The sequence below is a fragment of the Mandrillus leucophaeus genome, unplaced genomic scaffold (assembly GCF_000951045.1).
Source record: "Mandrillus leucophaeus isolate KB7577 unplaced genomic scaffold, Mleu.le_1.0 Scaffold357, whole genome shotgun sequence".
NCBI classification, from domain to species: domain Eukaryota; kingdom Metazoa; phylum Chordata; class Mammalia; order Primates; family Cercopithecidae; genus Mandrillus; species Mandrillus leucophaeus.
Genome location: NW_012103776.1, coordinates 741,801 through 758,380, shown reverse-complemented (window position 1 = coordinate 758,380; position 16,580 = coordinate 741,801). Strand labels below are relative to the sequence as shown.

Below are 16,580 nucleotides of genomic sequence, written 5' to 3'. Positions count from 1 at the left end.
CACGCAGATAACCTGAGAGCAGGAGCTCAAGACCAGCCTGGCCAACATGGTGAAACCCTGTCTCTACTAAAAATACAAAATTAGCTAGGCATGGTGGTGGGCACCCGTAATCCCAGCTACTCGGGAGGCTGATGCAGGAAAATCACTTGAACCCAGGAGGCGGAGGTTGCAGTGGGCTGAGATCATGCCACTGCAGTCCAGCCTGGGCAAAAAGAGCGAAACTCCATCTCAAAAATCAATAAATAAATAAATAATTTTAAAAATTACCCAGTCTCAGGCATTCTGTTATACCAGCACAAAACAGATGAAGACAATTTGTTTTACCAAAAGTTATCATCTACTGATTACTATAACATTACTTACCAAAAGCCCAGAGAAACTGGTTTTCTGAGTCTCCACTGACCTATGGAAATGATACAAAGAAATGACCAAGCACAGGGAAACTCATTATATAATTCCTAGTTACCTTCCTGCTATTTGAGATTAACAGCAAGGCTTTTAGGGGAAGAAAAAGAATTTTACCCCATGTATCATCCTCTTATGTAAATTTCTGCAGCCAGTTTGAATTTCTCCCCAGAAAATGAGATTTTTTTCTACCACATGGCAGGCTGCAAATTTTCTAAACTTTTATGTTCTGCTTCCCTTTTAAATATAAGTTCCAGTTTCAGGTCATTTATTTGCTTATAGGGCAAATGAGCACAGGCTTTTAAGAAGCAGCCAGGCCACATCTTGAACACATCGCTGCTTTCAGAAATTTCTTCCACCAGATACCCTAAACATCTCAATTTTAAAGTTCAACAGCTCCCTAGAGCAGGAGCACAATGCTGCCAGTATCTATACTAACACATAGCAAGAGTGACCTTTACTCCGGTTCCCCAATAAGTTCCTCATCTTCATCTGAGACTTCATCTGCCTGGCCATCTCTGTCCATATCACCATCAGCATTTTGGTCAAAACCATTCAACAAGTCTCTAGGAAGTTCCAAACATTCCCTTATCTTCCTGTCTTATTCTGAGCCCTTCAAACTGTTTCAATCTCTGCCCATTACCCAGTCCAAAAGCTGCATCCACATTTTCAGGTATCTTTATTGCAATGCCCCACTTCTCTGGTATGAATTATGTATTAGTACATTCTCACATTGCTCTAAAGAGCTGAGGGTGGTTAATTTATAAAGAAAAGAGGTTTAATTTGTTTACAGTTCAGCAGTCTGTACAGGAAGCATGGCTGGGGAGGCCTCAGGAAACTTATCACAGTGGAAGGCAAAGGGGAAGCCAGTACATTATACATGGCTGGTGCTGGAGGAAGAGAGAGCGAACGGGGAGGTGCTACATACTTTTTAACAACCAGATCTCACGAGAACTCACTATCACAAGAACAGCAAGGGAAAAGTCTGCCCCCGTGATTCAATCACTTCCCACCAGACCCCTCCTCCAACTTTGGGGATTACAATTTGACACGTGATTTGGGTGGGGCCACAGAGCCAAACTATATCACCCCAGAATTTCCATATGGGAAAAGAAGAAAATGAGAGGGCCAGGATGAGTGGCTGACATTAAGACTCTACAGACTCGAGGGTAGAAAAACACGACTTTTTCTTTGGTGTCTAGATTTAAAAGTTGGCATTTCCATTAGTACAGAATGTCTCTTTCTAGAGAATAAGAGAGTATCTCACTCTTTATTTGAATAGCCCGAATGGGTAAAAGACTAAGGCACCCAATAAGAAATTTGAAGAAATTTTCTTTTCTAGAAAATGTGTATAGTACAGCTGGCCAGTTACATGCTATTTGTGAATAACAAATCATACCAGACAAATGGTAAAAAAGAATTATTTCTTTAACTACAAGGGTACATTCTATAAGAAAAATTGGGTAAATTTGAACGCCAATTTACATTTGATTGTTTATAAAGATAATTTATTCAGATACATCATAGTCCATTATAGTAAAAGCTTTTAGGTGCCATTATGCCCATAACGCAGAGACACAAACAAGGTAATAGGCTTATAATCAGCATTAGATGTTTTATGAATTGACTAACTTGATAAAGAATTTCAGAGAGATGCATATAACCACTGGATTAAATGCCAGCTAGGGAGAATCATACCACCACCTGTGATGGTAATCAAATTCTCCAGAGAAATAGTTTTACCTGGATAACAGAAACCAAGTGCTTAGAATCCTAGCATTTGCACTAAAAAGAACCCCACAGGCAGCAGTAGCCTATTTTTTTTTGGAGACACAGTCTCACTCTGTCACACAGGCTGGAATGCAGTGGTGCAAACATTGCTCACTGCAGCCTCTACCTTCTAGGCTCAAGTGACCCTCTCACCTCACCCTCCCATGTAGCTGGGACTACAGGCACATGCCACCACATGCGGCTAGTTTTTTGTAGACATGGGGCCTCACTTTGTTGTCCAGGCTGGTCTTGAACTCCTGGGCTCAAGCAATCCTCCCACCTCAGCCGCTCAAAGTGCTGGGATTACTGGCGTGAGCCAATGCACTTGGCCATAAAAGCCTATTTTTTAAGGCCCCACTAGCTGAGGGAACCTAGGCAAGTTATTTACTAATTACTTCATCTGCAAAATGAAGACATCCTCTCTGCAGGCACACACATGGTAGATACTCAATAAACACAAGTTGTTCATTATTTGTTCATCTCATTCATCTTACTATGAAGAAGAGATCCACAATAGCTACTTGCCAAGGAAATACAACTATTGTAATGGCAGAGCCTCACCCAAAGTCTACCACTCTTTGTACACCATCAAGCTATTGGTGGGAGGTAGTCCTTCAAAAATATCTTCTTGGTCTGGCCCAATGGTTCATGCCTATAATCCCTGCACTCTGGCAGGCCAAGGTGAAAGGGTCACTTGAGCCCAGGAGTTTGAGACCAGCCTAGGCAACGTGAGACCCTGTCTCTATTTTTCAAAAAGAATCTTTATAGCATAACTTGAGCTCTCTATTTCAGGCAAATATTCTCCAAAGAGGCAAAATTGCTTAAGGAATTAAGTGGGGCAATTCAACACTTTCTTCCTCTATGCCAGTTCAAGCAACATTTCCGCCATCTACAGGGCCTGCTCAATTACTCTAGAAAAGTATTTCCCGGCCGGGCGCAGTGGCTCAAGCCTGTAATCCCAGCACTTTGGGAGGCCAAGACGGGCGGATCACAAGGTCAGGAGATCGAGACCATCCTGGCTAACACGGTGAAACCCCGTCTCTACTAAAAAACACAAAAAACTAGCCGGGCGAGGTGGTGGGCGCCTGTAGTCCCAGCTACTCGGGAGGCTGAGGCCGGAGAATGGCGTGAACCCGGGAGGCGGAGCTTACAGTGAGCTGAGATCTGGCCACTGCGCTCCAGCCTGGGCGACAGAGCGAGACTCCGTCTAAAAAAAAAAAAAAAAAAGTATTTCCCAACCTTTTCTGATCCATAAATAATTTTCAAAGTAGCCCAATATGGGGTTTACAAATAAATTTGCCAATTTTGCTTGCATTATTAAATAATGTTAATATAACACATTTTAGATCAGAATTTTATGAATAAGGATTGCAGTTTTTTCCTATCTAATGGTAGATCAGCATACTGTTTAAAAAGTATAAAATTCTGGCCAGATGCAGTGGCTCATGCCTGTAATCCCAGCACTTGGGGACTCCAAGGTGGGAGGTCACTTGAGCCCAGGAGTTCTAGACCAGCCCGGGCAACATGACAAAATCCCATCTCTACAAAAAACACAAAAATTAGCTGGGGGTGGTGGTGCATACTTGTAAGCCCAGATACTTGAGAGGCTGAGGTGGGAGGATCACTTGAGCCCAGGAGGTCAAGGCTGCAGCAAGCCATCATTGTGCCACTGCACCTAGGTGACAGAGTGGGACTCTGTCGCGCAAAAAAAAAAAAAAAAGTATAAAGTTCATCTTATTATCAGCCTGGCCAACATGGTGAAATCCTGTCTCTACTAAAAATGCAAAAATTAGCCAGGTGTGGTGGTGCATACCTGTAATACCAGCTACTCAGGAGGCTGAGGCAGGAGAATCACTTGAACCCAGGAGGTGGAGGCTGCAGTAAGCCAAGACTGAGCCACTGCATTCCAGCCTGGGTGACAAAGCGAGACCCTGTCTCAAAAGAGGAAAAAAAAAAGTTCACCCTATTAGAATCTTTTATAATATTCCTAAGGACAAATTCTACTTTCCTATTTAACAAATGATGCATGGTATTAAGTTTTACATAATTAAAATGCATGATTTTCAATAAATTCAAAAGTAAAATATTTGGGGCCAATAAACATGAAGGATACTCAACATTGTTAATGCAAATCAAAACCACAATGAGATAGCACCTCACACCCATTATGTTGGCCACTACCAAAAAAACAGAAAATAACAAGTGTTGGCAAGAATGCAGAGACATCAAAACCTTTGTGCACTGTGGGTGGAACTGTAAAAATTGTGCAGCCATTATGGAAAACAATACTGAGGTTACTCAAAAAATTAAAATAGAACTACCATATGATCCAGCAATCGCAATTCTGGATATACGGTCGTCCCACAGCATATGCAGAAGACTGGTTCCAAAAAATAAAAGACGAATAATAAAAAAAAAAAGAAGACGACGACGACGACTGATTCCAGGACCATCTGTATACATCCAAATTCACTCATACTCAAACTCCAAAATCTGATCTATGGAACCTGCATATACAAAAAGCCCACCCACCTTATACACAAGTTTCACATCCTACAAATAGTATATTTTCTTTTTTCTTTTTTTTTTTGAGCAGGGTCTTGTTCTGTTGCCCCTGGCTGGAGTGCAATGGCATGAATAACAGCTCACTGCAGCCTTGACCTCCCGGGCTCAAGCAATCCTCCTGCCTCAGCCTCCTGAGTAGCTGAAACTACAGGCGCATGCCACCACACCTAGCTAATTTTTGTATTTTTTGTAGCGACGAGGTCTCACTATGTTGTCCAGGCTGGTCTCAAACTCCTGGCCTCAAATGATCCTCCCACCCTAGCCTTCCAAGTGCTGGGATTACAGGTATCAACCACCACACCCAGCCAAATAGTGTATTTTCTATCTATGGCTGGTTGAAAAAAATCCACTTATAGATGGATCCACACAGTTCAAACCTGTGTTGTTCAATGGGCAACCGTATATCCAAAAGAATTCAAAGCAAGATCTCAAAGAGATATCTGTACACCAACATTTATTGCATATTACTCTTGGCTAACCATGAATAGCGAATCATCAAATCACCAAGCAACCCAAATGTCCACCAACGATAAATGGATTTTAAAATGTGGTCTATACATACAACGAAATAATATATAGCCTTTAAAGAAAAGAAAAAAATTCTGTCACATGCTACAACATGGATGAACCTCAATGACATTATGTTAAGCAAAATAAGCTAATCACAAAGGGGCAAATACTGTTTAATCCCATGCATGTATCTAAAATAGTCAAAAATCATAGAAACAGAAAGTAGAAAGGTGGCTGCCAAGAATTTGGGGGAAGCGGGAAATGGGAATTAGTGCTCAATGGGTACAGAACTTCAGTTCTGCAAGATGAAAAAGTTCTGGAGATCTGTTGTGCAACAATGTGAATGTATTTTGCACTACTGAACTTTACATGTTTAAATGGTAAACATGACAAATATGTGCTTTTTACAATCTTTTTAAAAAAGTAAAATGTTTTCATTTAGAAACTACATGTATATTAGGCACAGGGCAGGTTCTCGACAAATAGTAATTAGTTCTATTATGTGCAAATATATGGTAGGAACTCATATATCTACAAATAGAATATATGAAATTTCACTATAGGCTATGACATAAAAAATACAAAAGCTGCTTTAATTATGATTGAAATTCTTCCACTGTTTAAAAACAACTGACCGTCTATTTTCTTAGATTTTTGTGATTTGCTTAAAGCACTTCTTCAGTCTAGTCTTTAGTATCAAAAACTAAGGCACTAAAATAGATAAAGCAGTCATGACGTATTGTCTTTTTGATACCTTTTTTTTTTTAAACTTCCTGGAGACATCTTGATATACTATGTATGAATTTAGCCCATATAAATGCAGCTGAGGGATAGAGATCACTGGGATCTGATTCAAGCCTATAATTCCACAGCTTTGGGAGGACAAGGTGGCAGGACACCCTGGGCAACATATAAGACCCCATCTCTATAAAAAATAAAAAATAAAAAAATCAGCCAGACATCGTGTCTCATGTCTATTATTCCTAGCTACTTGGGAGGCTGAGATGGGAGGATCCCTTGAACCCAGGAGACTGAGGATGCAGTGAGCTATGATCACGCCACTACACTCCAGCCTGGGCAAGAGTGAAACCCTGGGTACAAAAAAAAAGAAAAAGAAAAAAAGAGGCCAGGCATGGTGGCTCACGCCTGTAATCCTAGCACTTTGCAAGGCCAAGGCGGGCGGATCACCTGAGGTCAGGAGTTCGAGACTGGTCAACATGGTGAAACCCCATCTCTACTAAAAATACAAAAATCGGCCAGGCGTAGTGGCGTGTGCCTGTAATCTCAGCTACCTGGGAGGCTGAGGCAGAAGAACTGCTGGAACCTGGGAGATAGAGGCTGCAACGAGCTGAGATTGTGCCACTCCACTCCAGCCTGGGTGACAGAGCGAGACTCTGTCTCAAAAAAAAAAAAAAAAAAAAAAGAAAGATCATCATAAGATCAATTTGCAGAATAATTTCATGCTCTTCATTGTTTTTTTTGTTGTTGTTTTTTGCCTCAGAGTTTCTCAAGCTTTCTGACTTTGATCAACAGTCTACCAAGGATATACATTAAAATTTTATAGTAATCAATATCATAACAGCAGCTAACATAGTACACTGGGTGAGGATGGTACTTAAATAATTATTTATTGAGTTGCTTACAGAAGAGAGGTCTCCCAAGTCCCAAATCAACTTCACAAATATTTTATTAGTACTTACAATGTACAAAAACCTTTTTCTAAGCTCTGCCCTACAGATAATAAAAAGGAGCTTAAAATGAAGGGAAGAAGGAGAGAGAAAAAGGTAAAAGATTAATACACATGTTATGGTACTTCTAAGCAGGAAAGAAGATGCTTAATTTGGTTGGGATGGGAGAGGGGTGGTTTCAAGCCACAAGCTAAACAGCATCTTGAGATGCTAAAACACGGAAGATATTCTAGAAAGAGGACAGGTACAGAATCTCCACGTTAAATTTCCTGTAGACTAGTAAGAAAACAAAGTGAGCTCAACAGGAGAAAAGTATAAGAAAACTACCAGAGCCAGGCACAGCGGCTCATGCCTGTAATCCCAGCACCTTGGGAGGCCAAGATGGGAGAATCGCTTGAGCTCAGGAGTCTGAGACCAACTTGGGCAACACGGTGAGAAACTCTGCCTCTAACAAAAATACAAAAAATTAGCTGGGCATGGTGGCATGTGCCTGTGGTCCCAGCTACTCGGGAGACTGAGGTGGGAGGATTGTTTCAGCCTAGGTGGAGGTTGCAGTGAGCCAAGATTGTGCCACTGCAATCCAGGTTGGGTGACAGAGCAAAACCCCGCCTCAAAGAAAAAAAAAAGAAAACTATCAGAGATAATACTAATTCAGAGAGTTTGGGCTGTTCTACAAACTACCTACAATGCTACCTTCAGGAATTTCTTAACTTGAATCCACAGCCATGAGAAGGCTGAGGTGGGCAATGCCACAATCACCTACGGTGGTGGTAAACAACACCCAATGGAGGTCCGACAGCTTGCTTTATATATTTTTTTCTTTGTTAAACAGGAAAAGGAAAAGTTATGTATTACTTGTATATTGAAGAAAAACTAAAAATTTAATGTGGGGGCAATTTAGGTGTTGAGCAAAAGAACTGGTACTTTACAAAAACAAAATAGTGTACAGAAACCAAGTATATATACTCTGAAAAGCTTTCCTTTTCTATAATAAAAAAACGTACGAGAGGCTGAGGCAGAAGAATGGCGTGAACCTGGGAAGCAGAGCTTGCAGTGAGCCAAGATCACGCCACCGCACTCCAGCCTGGGCGACAGAGCAAGCCTCCATCTCAAAAATAAAAATAAAAATAAAAATAATTTACTCGATTGTCAAAGTAGGCAGACTAAGTTTGGCAATCATCATTTCTACATACCACATTCTAAGATCAAGGTCCCTTTTTACTTTTAATATTCTCATTTATCCTTTGAAGAAGAAGTTTAAGATTTAACTCACTAATAAAAAGGTTTGAATTATGCAAAATGAAGAGAAATACTAAATACAATCATTTTCAAAACTAGTTTAATTCAAAAAAAATTATCATGGCATACACCTAACAGTATATGAATAACATCCTTTTAGTTTACATGTTTCTGCAAATGCATAACATTTTGTTACACTAAATGACTCGTGAATTAAGGAAAATTTGTTTCACATAATTTATCTGATTATGCTTCCCGTATTAAAGTTTTAACTTGATCTTTATATTAAAAATACACAAAATCAAGCAAAAATGAATAAAATATTTGCAACACAATCTGACAGATAATGTGACTATGTACCCAGAACATACAAAGACCTCTTACCACTCAACCAGACAAGCCAATTTTTTAAAGGGGCAAAAGGCTTGAACCAAAAAAAGTATACAAATAGCCAACAAGCATATGAAAAGATGTTCCGACATCATTGATCATCTGAGAAACACAAACCCACAATGAGATACTTAATAATCATTTGATGGCCAAAATTTAAGACTGGCAACAGGAAGTGTCAATGAAAATGTGAAGAAACTGTAACTCCTGCACAGTTACAACTGTAACTTTCAATGTAAAATGGCACAACTATTTTGGAAAAGAGTTTTAACAGTTTCTTACAAAGTAAAATCAATATTTACCACTAAAACATACCCAGGAAAGACATACAAATGGTCATAGCAGCTTTATCAATAGCTAACAACAGTCCTATGTGTCCATCCATGGGTAAATGAATTTAAAAACTGTAGTATGTGCCTACAATGGATTATTAATTCAGAGAGTTTACTACAAGTTGGCTGCCATGGCTCATGCCTGTAATCCCAACACTCTGGGAGGCCAAAGCAGAATCATTTGAGCCCAGGAGTTGGAGACCATGCTGGGTGACACAGGAGGATCCCATCTCTACAAAAAAATAATAATAATAATGTTAGCTGGGCATGGTGGTACATGCCTGTGGTCCTAGCTACTTGGTAGGCTGAGGTAAGAGGTTTGATTGAGCCCAGGAGGTCAAGGTTGCAGTGAGTCGAGATCTCGCCTAAAACTACAAAAATTAGCTGGGTGTGGTGGCAGGTGCCCGTAATCCCAGCTACTCAGGAGACTGAGGCAGGAGAATTGCTTGAACCCAGGAGGCAGAGGTTGCAGTGAGCCGAGACCATGCCACTGCACTCCAGCCTGGGTGACAGAGCGAGACTCCATTTCGGGGGGCGGGGAAAAAAAAAGTTGAGGGAACGACTGTAAAGGAGCATGAAAGGACTCTGAGATGATGGCATCCGTTACAGATCTTGATCGAGGCAGCGGTGCAGGTGCATACATGTGTCAAAACTCCTCAAATCATACCCTTCAAATGTGTGCTTTTTATTGTATGTAAATTATACTTCATACAGTTGTTTTAACTAAAAATTAATATAATTTGACAACACCTATTAAAACTAGAAATGTTCATAATCTTGAAACAGCCAACTCTATAAAAAATTGTAACACAAATGCTCAAAGATACATAAAGATATTCACTTCTTTTCAGGAGAGAAAACAATGTCAATCACAATGGATTGGTTTGCTGCGTAATGCACATTCATAAACTGGAATACTATGCATCCCACTTACAAAAGAGGTACAGTCGGATGGCTTAGAGCAAGGCGCAGCAAACATTCTCTGCAAAGGGCCACATGGTAAGTATTTTAGGCTTGGCAAGCAGTATCAAATCTCCCTTATATATTCTTCAGGGAAGTGGGGTGATGCTGTTTTACAACTCTTTAATATGTTAATGTTCTCAGCTTGCAGGCCTTACAAAAAATGATCCCTGACTGAGAGATCAGAACTTTGAAGCTAACGTGCCCAAATTAAAATCCTTCCTCTACCACTAACTAGTTGTTACCTAATCTCTCCATCTCTCTATATTATAGTATCTATATAATGACCAAGCATATAGTGAGCCCTAAAGGAATATCAATTATTTTTTAATAAAATAGATCTCTCTGTATTAACCTTAAAAAAAAAGTCATGTTAGAACCAAATAACTTGGTCCCATTTTTATAAAATATATGTAAAACTACACATTCATAAATTAATACATTTGAAAATTTGGGGAAGAATATACACCAAACTGTTAAAGGTAGGGAATGAAGTAACAGGGATCAATACGCTTTCATTTTATAAATGTCTACATTGTTTCAGTACTTTAAACTGAACACATTTAATCAACAGACATTTCTGAATTGAAATAGATAAAACATGTGTGGTATCATTTTTGTAACTTACCAGTCCTAAGCACATAATTTTAACTTGAGAAGTGTTTGGTTCCATTAATGAGAAAGTACATCAACTCTTTAAAATAATATTGGCACAATAACTAAAAATCATTTATCGCTTTGTGCCAGGTACAGTTCTAAGGATTTCACATGTATCAATTCCTTTAATCTTCACAACCACCTTATCAGATGTTATCACTGTCCTCACCAATTTAGACAGGGATGCTCAGACATCAAGAGGATAACACCCCAGACACAAACTGGTAGCTCAAGGATCGGAACCCAAGAAACTGTCTCCAAAGACCACTCCCTTAGAACTCTACTCTCCTCCCCTCTCAAATGCATACTATTACCACTTGAGCTGAGAAAGAAATTCTCAAAGTTAACCTTTGGTCTGTCTAGGGTTTCACACGGTACCTTCCATCGAACTACAATTACGTGCTTTTAAATGTAACTTTCTGAATGATTCAAATAAGCTCATTCTTCTTGCAGCTGACATATCGTTAATCATCCAGAAAGCCAGCAGATAACACAGAACAGATAATATGTGGAGTAGATAATATGGAGTCAAACAGAACTAAGTTTGGATCCCGATTGCAAATTCCCAACTGGATAATCCTGGGCAAATTCTTAACTCCTCCCCTGTAGACAGTTTCCTTCCGTTTCCTCATCTGTAAAGGTTTTCGGGGTGCGTTACTAAATTTTGTATTCTGGTAAGATATATAGATAGAGAGATAGATACAGATATATATAGTGTAAAATTTACCATTTGTAACCATTTTTAACTGTACAATTCTGTGGCATTAAGTATATTCAAAATATTGTTCAACCATCACTATTATCCACCTCCAGAATTTTTTCATCATTCCAAACAGAAATTCCATATTCATTAAATAATAACTCCCCATTCACCTCTCCCCTCACAGCCCTGGTAACCTCTATTCAACTTTCTGTCTCCATAGAGTTGCCTCTTCTAACTACCTCATATAAATGAGATCATACAATTTTGTATTTTTGTACGAAAGGTTGTGTCTGGCTTATTTCACTCAGCATAATACTCTCCAGGTCCATCCATGTATCAGAATTTCACTCCTTTTATGTCTGAAATATTTTGAAATGTTTTTATTTTTATTTTGAAATTTCCTTTTGAAATTCTGAAATATCAGAATTTCACTCCTTTTATGTCTTTCACTCCTTTTATGTTTTCATTGGTTTATATACCACATTTTGTTAATTCACCTGTTGATAGACACAGGGTGATTTTTACAAAAATTAAAAACAAGAGCTGGGTACGGTGGGTCACACCTACAATCCCAGCACTTCGGGAGGCTGAGGTAGGCAGATCTCTTGAGTTCAAGAGTTCAAGACCAGCCTGAGCAACATGGCAAACCCTCTCTCTACAAAAAATACAAAAATTAGCCAGGCGTGGTGGCATGCACCTGTAGTCTCAGCTACTTGGGAGGCTGAGGTGGGAGGATCGCTTGAGCCCAGGAGGCAGAGGTTGCAGTGAGCTGAGATCATGCATCTGCACTCCAGCCTGGGTAACAACCAGACCCTATCTCCAAAAAAAATTTTTTTTAATTTAAAAATGTTTAAAAAGTATGCAGGCCGGGCGTACAGTGCCTCATGCCTGTAACCCCAGCACTTTGGAAGACGAAGGCAGGTGGATCATCTGAGGTCAGTTCGAGACCAGCCTGGCCAACATGGTGAAACCCTGTCTCAACTAAAAATACAAAAATTAGCTGGGTGTGGTGGTGCGCGCCTGTAATTTCAGCTACTCAGGAGGCTGAGGCAGGAGAATCGCTTGAACCCAGGAGGCAGAGGTTGCAGTGAGCGGAGACTGTACCACTGCACTCCACCCTAGGCAACAAGAGTGAGATTTCGTATCCAAAAAAAAAAACACACACACACAGCAGGGTGCGGTGGCTCATGCCTATAATCCCACCACTTTGGGAGGACGAGGCAGGTGAATCACTTGAGGTCAGAAGTTCCAGACCATCCTCGCCAACATGGTGAAACTCAGTCTCTACTAAAAATATAAAAATTAGCTGAGGCTGGGCATAGTGGCTCACGCCTGTAATCCTAGTACTTTGGGAGGCCAGAGCAGGTGGATTACCCGAGGTCGGGAGTTAGAGACCAGCTGGCCAACATGGTGAAATCCCATCTCTACTAAAAATACAAAAACTAGCCAGGCGTGGTGGTGCATGCCTGTAATCCCAGCTACTTGGGAGGCTGAGGCAGGAGAATCGTTTGAACCCAGGAGGTGGAGGTTGCAGTGAGCCAAGATGGCGCCACTGCACTCCAGCCTGGGTGACAGAGTGAGACTTCGTCTCAAAAAAAATAAAAAATAAATAAATAAATTAGCCAAGCACACGCTTGTAGTCCCAGCTACTCAGAAGGCTGAGGCACAAGAATCACTTTCGAGACTCTGTCTCAAAAAAAAAAAGTGTCTGGGTCAGACACAGTGGCTCAGCCTGTCATCCCCATACTTTAGGAAACCAAGGCAGAAGGATTGCCTGGGGCCAGGAGTTTGAGATCAACATGGGCAACGAAGCAGGATCCCATCTCTACAAAAAATAAAAAAATTAAATTAGCCAGCACAATGGTATGCACTGGTAGTACGTTACTCAGGAGGCTGAGACAGGAGGATCCCCGGAGCCCAGGAGTTCAAGGATGCAGTGAGCTATGATCTTGTTCTGTCTTGCTATTGTTAATGGAAAACAAGATCAATTATTAAGAAACTGCTAACCATATAATCTAAACACAAATTTGTCATATTTTCATACCAAGTAGTGGAACAGTGGCAAGATGTGGAATGGTGCAACCATCTTAGAAATATTACCAGCTGTAACTTTTGAGGTATCACTAAATTTGCTAATCCATATTTAAATCATTTTAAAAGAATGATGAAAAGCATCCCAATAAATGATTCAATTACACTGTCACATCCTTCAGTTTTAGCTCCAAAACCTACCTCAATTTACTCCAATAAAGAACTCATGAATTATAACAAAACAGCTTTTCAGTTAAAAGATCTACTACCCTCTCTCGCCCTTGCCCTTTCCCTTCCTTGTATTTTTGTAAAGGGATCATCAATATTAACATTAAATCAAATTAAGCCGATACTATTACTAAATATCCAGATGATTCATCAAGTTCTCTCCAGTTGCCCGAGTGTAACAGTTGCATCTAAAAGATATCTAATTTTCAATACTACAGATTATAACTGGGAAAAACTTGGAACTTGTTCACCTTGACAATTATTTTTCTTTGTAATCATTCCCTATTAAAGAGGGAGAAAAACACCTCTCAAAGTTCCTCACATTAATACTAATATACCCTGTACACTTTGCAAGTTCCTTAGTCAAATTATTTCCCTACATTTTTCATATTTCGTTAATTCATTCAACTATATTTAAAACCCCTATTCTCTAGCAACTACCAATGTAGGTGCTAGGTATACAAAGAAAAAAATAAGACAGAGCCTCTACCAGGAGGCACTTTGAGTGTAGGGAAGGGAGGGATGCATAAACAAGTGATTACAATACAATTGACTCATGCTACAATAAAATATGATCAAAGCCCTGTGGAAACACAAGAGTGTCTGGGAATTCAGGGAAGACCTCCAGAAGGTAAAGTATGTATCATCTGACCATGAACCTTTCTCTGAATTTAATGAATTGCTGCTCTTCACTTATGCTCTCCCCGGAAGATTTCACCTACTCGTATAGAATCTATCATGATTTACAGAAAATTTTTCATCTATACTGATATAAAGACTTCAAGGCTAATCCATAAATCATTGCTAATTAACCACAGAAAACATTATATTGGAGGATTTGTCCTTGTTGGTTTTTAAAAAGCAGATCAACTTTCTCAATCACTGTTCATGTAAAGGGTAATACTGAAACAAATTCACAATCCTTGAGCACACTACCTCAAAAGCAGGAAGATATCCTGGGAAAATTCCAATAGGACTTGGAGAAATTTGCCTAAAATTTTTAAACGGCCAACATAAAGATATTCACTTATATGTATCTGTGCAAGGCAAAGCTAGGTATCAAAGTATCAGAACTTTTTCTAACTACACTAGATAAACAAGTGTTTTTTTTTTTTTAAGTCACTGCTACTTAAACTGACTAAATACATTCTGAGTTGTACCAGAAAATAATTTAAGATGAATTTTTAAACCAATTTCCCAAAGAGATGTTTTTCAAAATATCTCACGGCAAGTACAAAGAATAGTAATTATCAAATACAGAACACGCAAGGGCAAAGTTAGAAATTTTTATCCTAGGCTGGGCATGGTGGCTCACATCTGGATCAGCACTTTGGGAAGTGGAGGCGGGTAAATCACTTGAGGTCAGGAGTTCGAGATCAGCCTGGCCAATATGGTGAAACCCCGCCTCTGCTAAAAATAAAAAAATTAGCCGGGTGTCATGGTGCGTGCCTGTAGTTCCAGCTACTCGGGTGGTTGAGGCAGGGGAATTCCTTAAACCCAGGAGACAGAGATTGTAGTGAGCCCAGATAGGGCCATTGCACTCCAGCCTGGACGACAGAGCAAGGCTCTGTCTCAAAAAAAAAGATTATCTTAAAATATCCGATTTTCTGCCAAATATCTGCATAACTAGCTCATCTCATAATGGACAAGATTATTAATAGGATTTTTTAATACAGAATTATTAGTAACTAATATAAACGTTATTTTTTTGTTATAATGTCTCAACACTTAGACCAGCACCTGGAATGCCTGTACAGTGGTGTCAACACTCTCCAAAATATATGTAATAAATTTATACTGCACTTATTTGTCTCCATTTTTACGAAACCATAGTTAGTAGATGCACATTAGATCTTTATCACATAGGACAGTGAAACCAGAAGAACGCCTATGTTTTTCTAACTTGTTTTCCTGGAATATACTCACTTTCCACAAAAACGAGAATTTAAGATGCAATGTTCCTGTTTCCGGGAAACCTTAAATATTACATAACCCAACACATCTCCAAAAAGAGAGAACAACATGCTTTATATCTATGACTAGAATCCTACCTATTCCTAACTTTAGAGACCATGAATAGAACATTAAAATATATCTTAAATACTTCTGTTTTCTTGCAAATAAAATTTACAAATAAACAAGTTAGGATTACACACTTGATCCGTATTCTTAAATATGAATTAGTTGCTAATGTTTATGAAGAGTAATAGAAAATAAACTCCAAAACCCCTAAAAGTATTGACTACATTCAACCGTGACTACATTCGTGTTTTTCAAAGGTTTATTAAATGCTGTTTTATGGTGACATCAAAACTCCACAAAATTAAGCTAATAACTTCCTTGAACCCTAAAAAGCAAGCCTTTAAGTAAACATCAAAGATACATTTTTATTTCCAAATGAATTTAAATGTTACAGATACTGTGTGATAAACAAAGGAAGTTTAACTGTGGACAGCACACGTTAAATTTCTTAGGCAACAAACATTTCTGCATCCAGTCTTTTCTGAATCACCAAAGCTATTGTTCACAGAAAACGAGACCAATTACTAAGAAACTGCTAACCATATAATCTAAACACACATTTGTCATAGCCATTCTATTTTGATCACCTACTTCTACCACCTCATCCTCATTCAACCCGTCGGGATTTGGGAAATAATCTCTGGCTGAATGACAGTTGATTTCGTTAGCACCTGTCGCCATTCTCAGATGTATCACACAAGTTGGCCAAAACAGCTTGTAATGTTTAAGGATTACGATTCTTTAGAAAGTGGGAACTCACTAGGCGTTCACCAAGTTTTCTAAAAGATCGTGCTTCTCGATTCCTCCCGCTTTCAAAAAGTAACCCTGTGGCACAGATTTTTGGGGGGAGTGGAAGGGGATGTACACAATGAAGTGGGAATTCAACAGGAAGCCCTCCAAAAACACAATCAATAGAGAGCAGAACAGCTCGACTCTTCCCTCAAACTTAGCATAAAGCCAGACCAGGCGGCGAGGGCAGCCCGCGACCGCCGGAGCTCAGGGGGATTTCGGGGTGCGTCCTGGGGAAACGTCACAGGCGAAGCTACTCCGAGTTCCCCGCGGCGAACGTCGTTCCGCGGT

At 39.6% G+C, this 16,580-nt stretch overlaps 1 protein-coding gene across 1 annotated transcript in view; it reads right to left on the bottom strand.

The window, feature by feature from the left end:
* EZH2 (enhancer of zeste 2 polycomb repressive complex 2 subunit) overlaps window positions 1-16,572 on the bottom strand; it is a 75,690-nt gene extending 59,118 nt beyond the window's left edge. Inside the window, exon 1 of the mRNA XM_011989550.1 lies at window positions 16,261-16,572. The gene's annotated coding sequence lies outside the window, so the exon portion shown is untranslated. The remainder of the gene's footprint in view (window positions 1-16,260) is intronic.
* Between the last annotated feature and the right edge of the window lie 8 nt (window positions 16,573-16,580).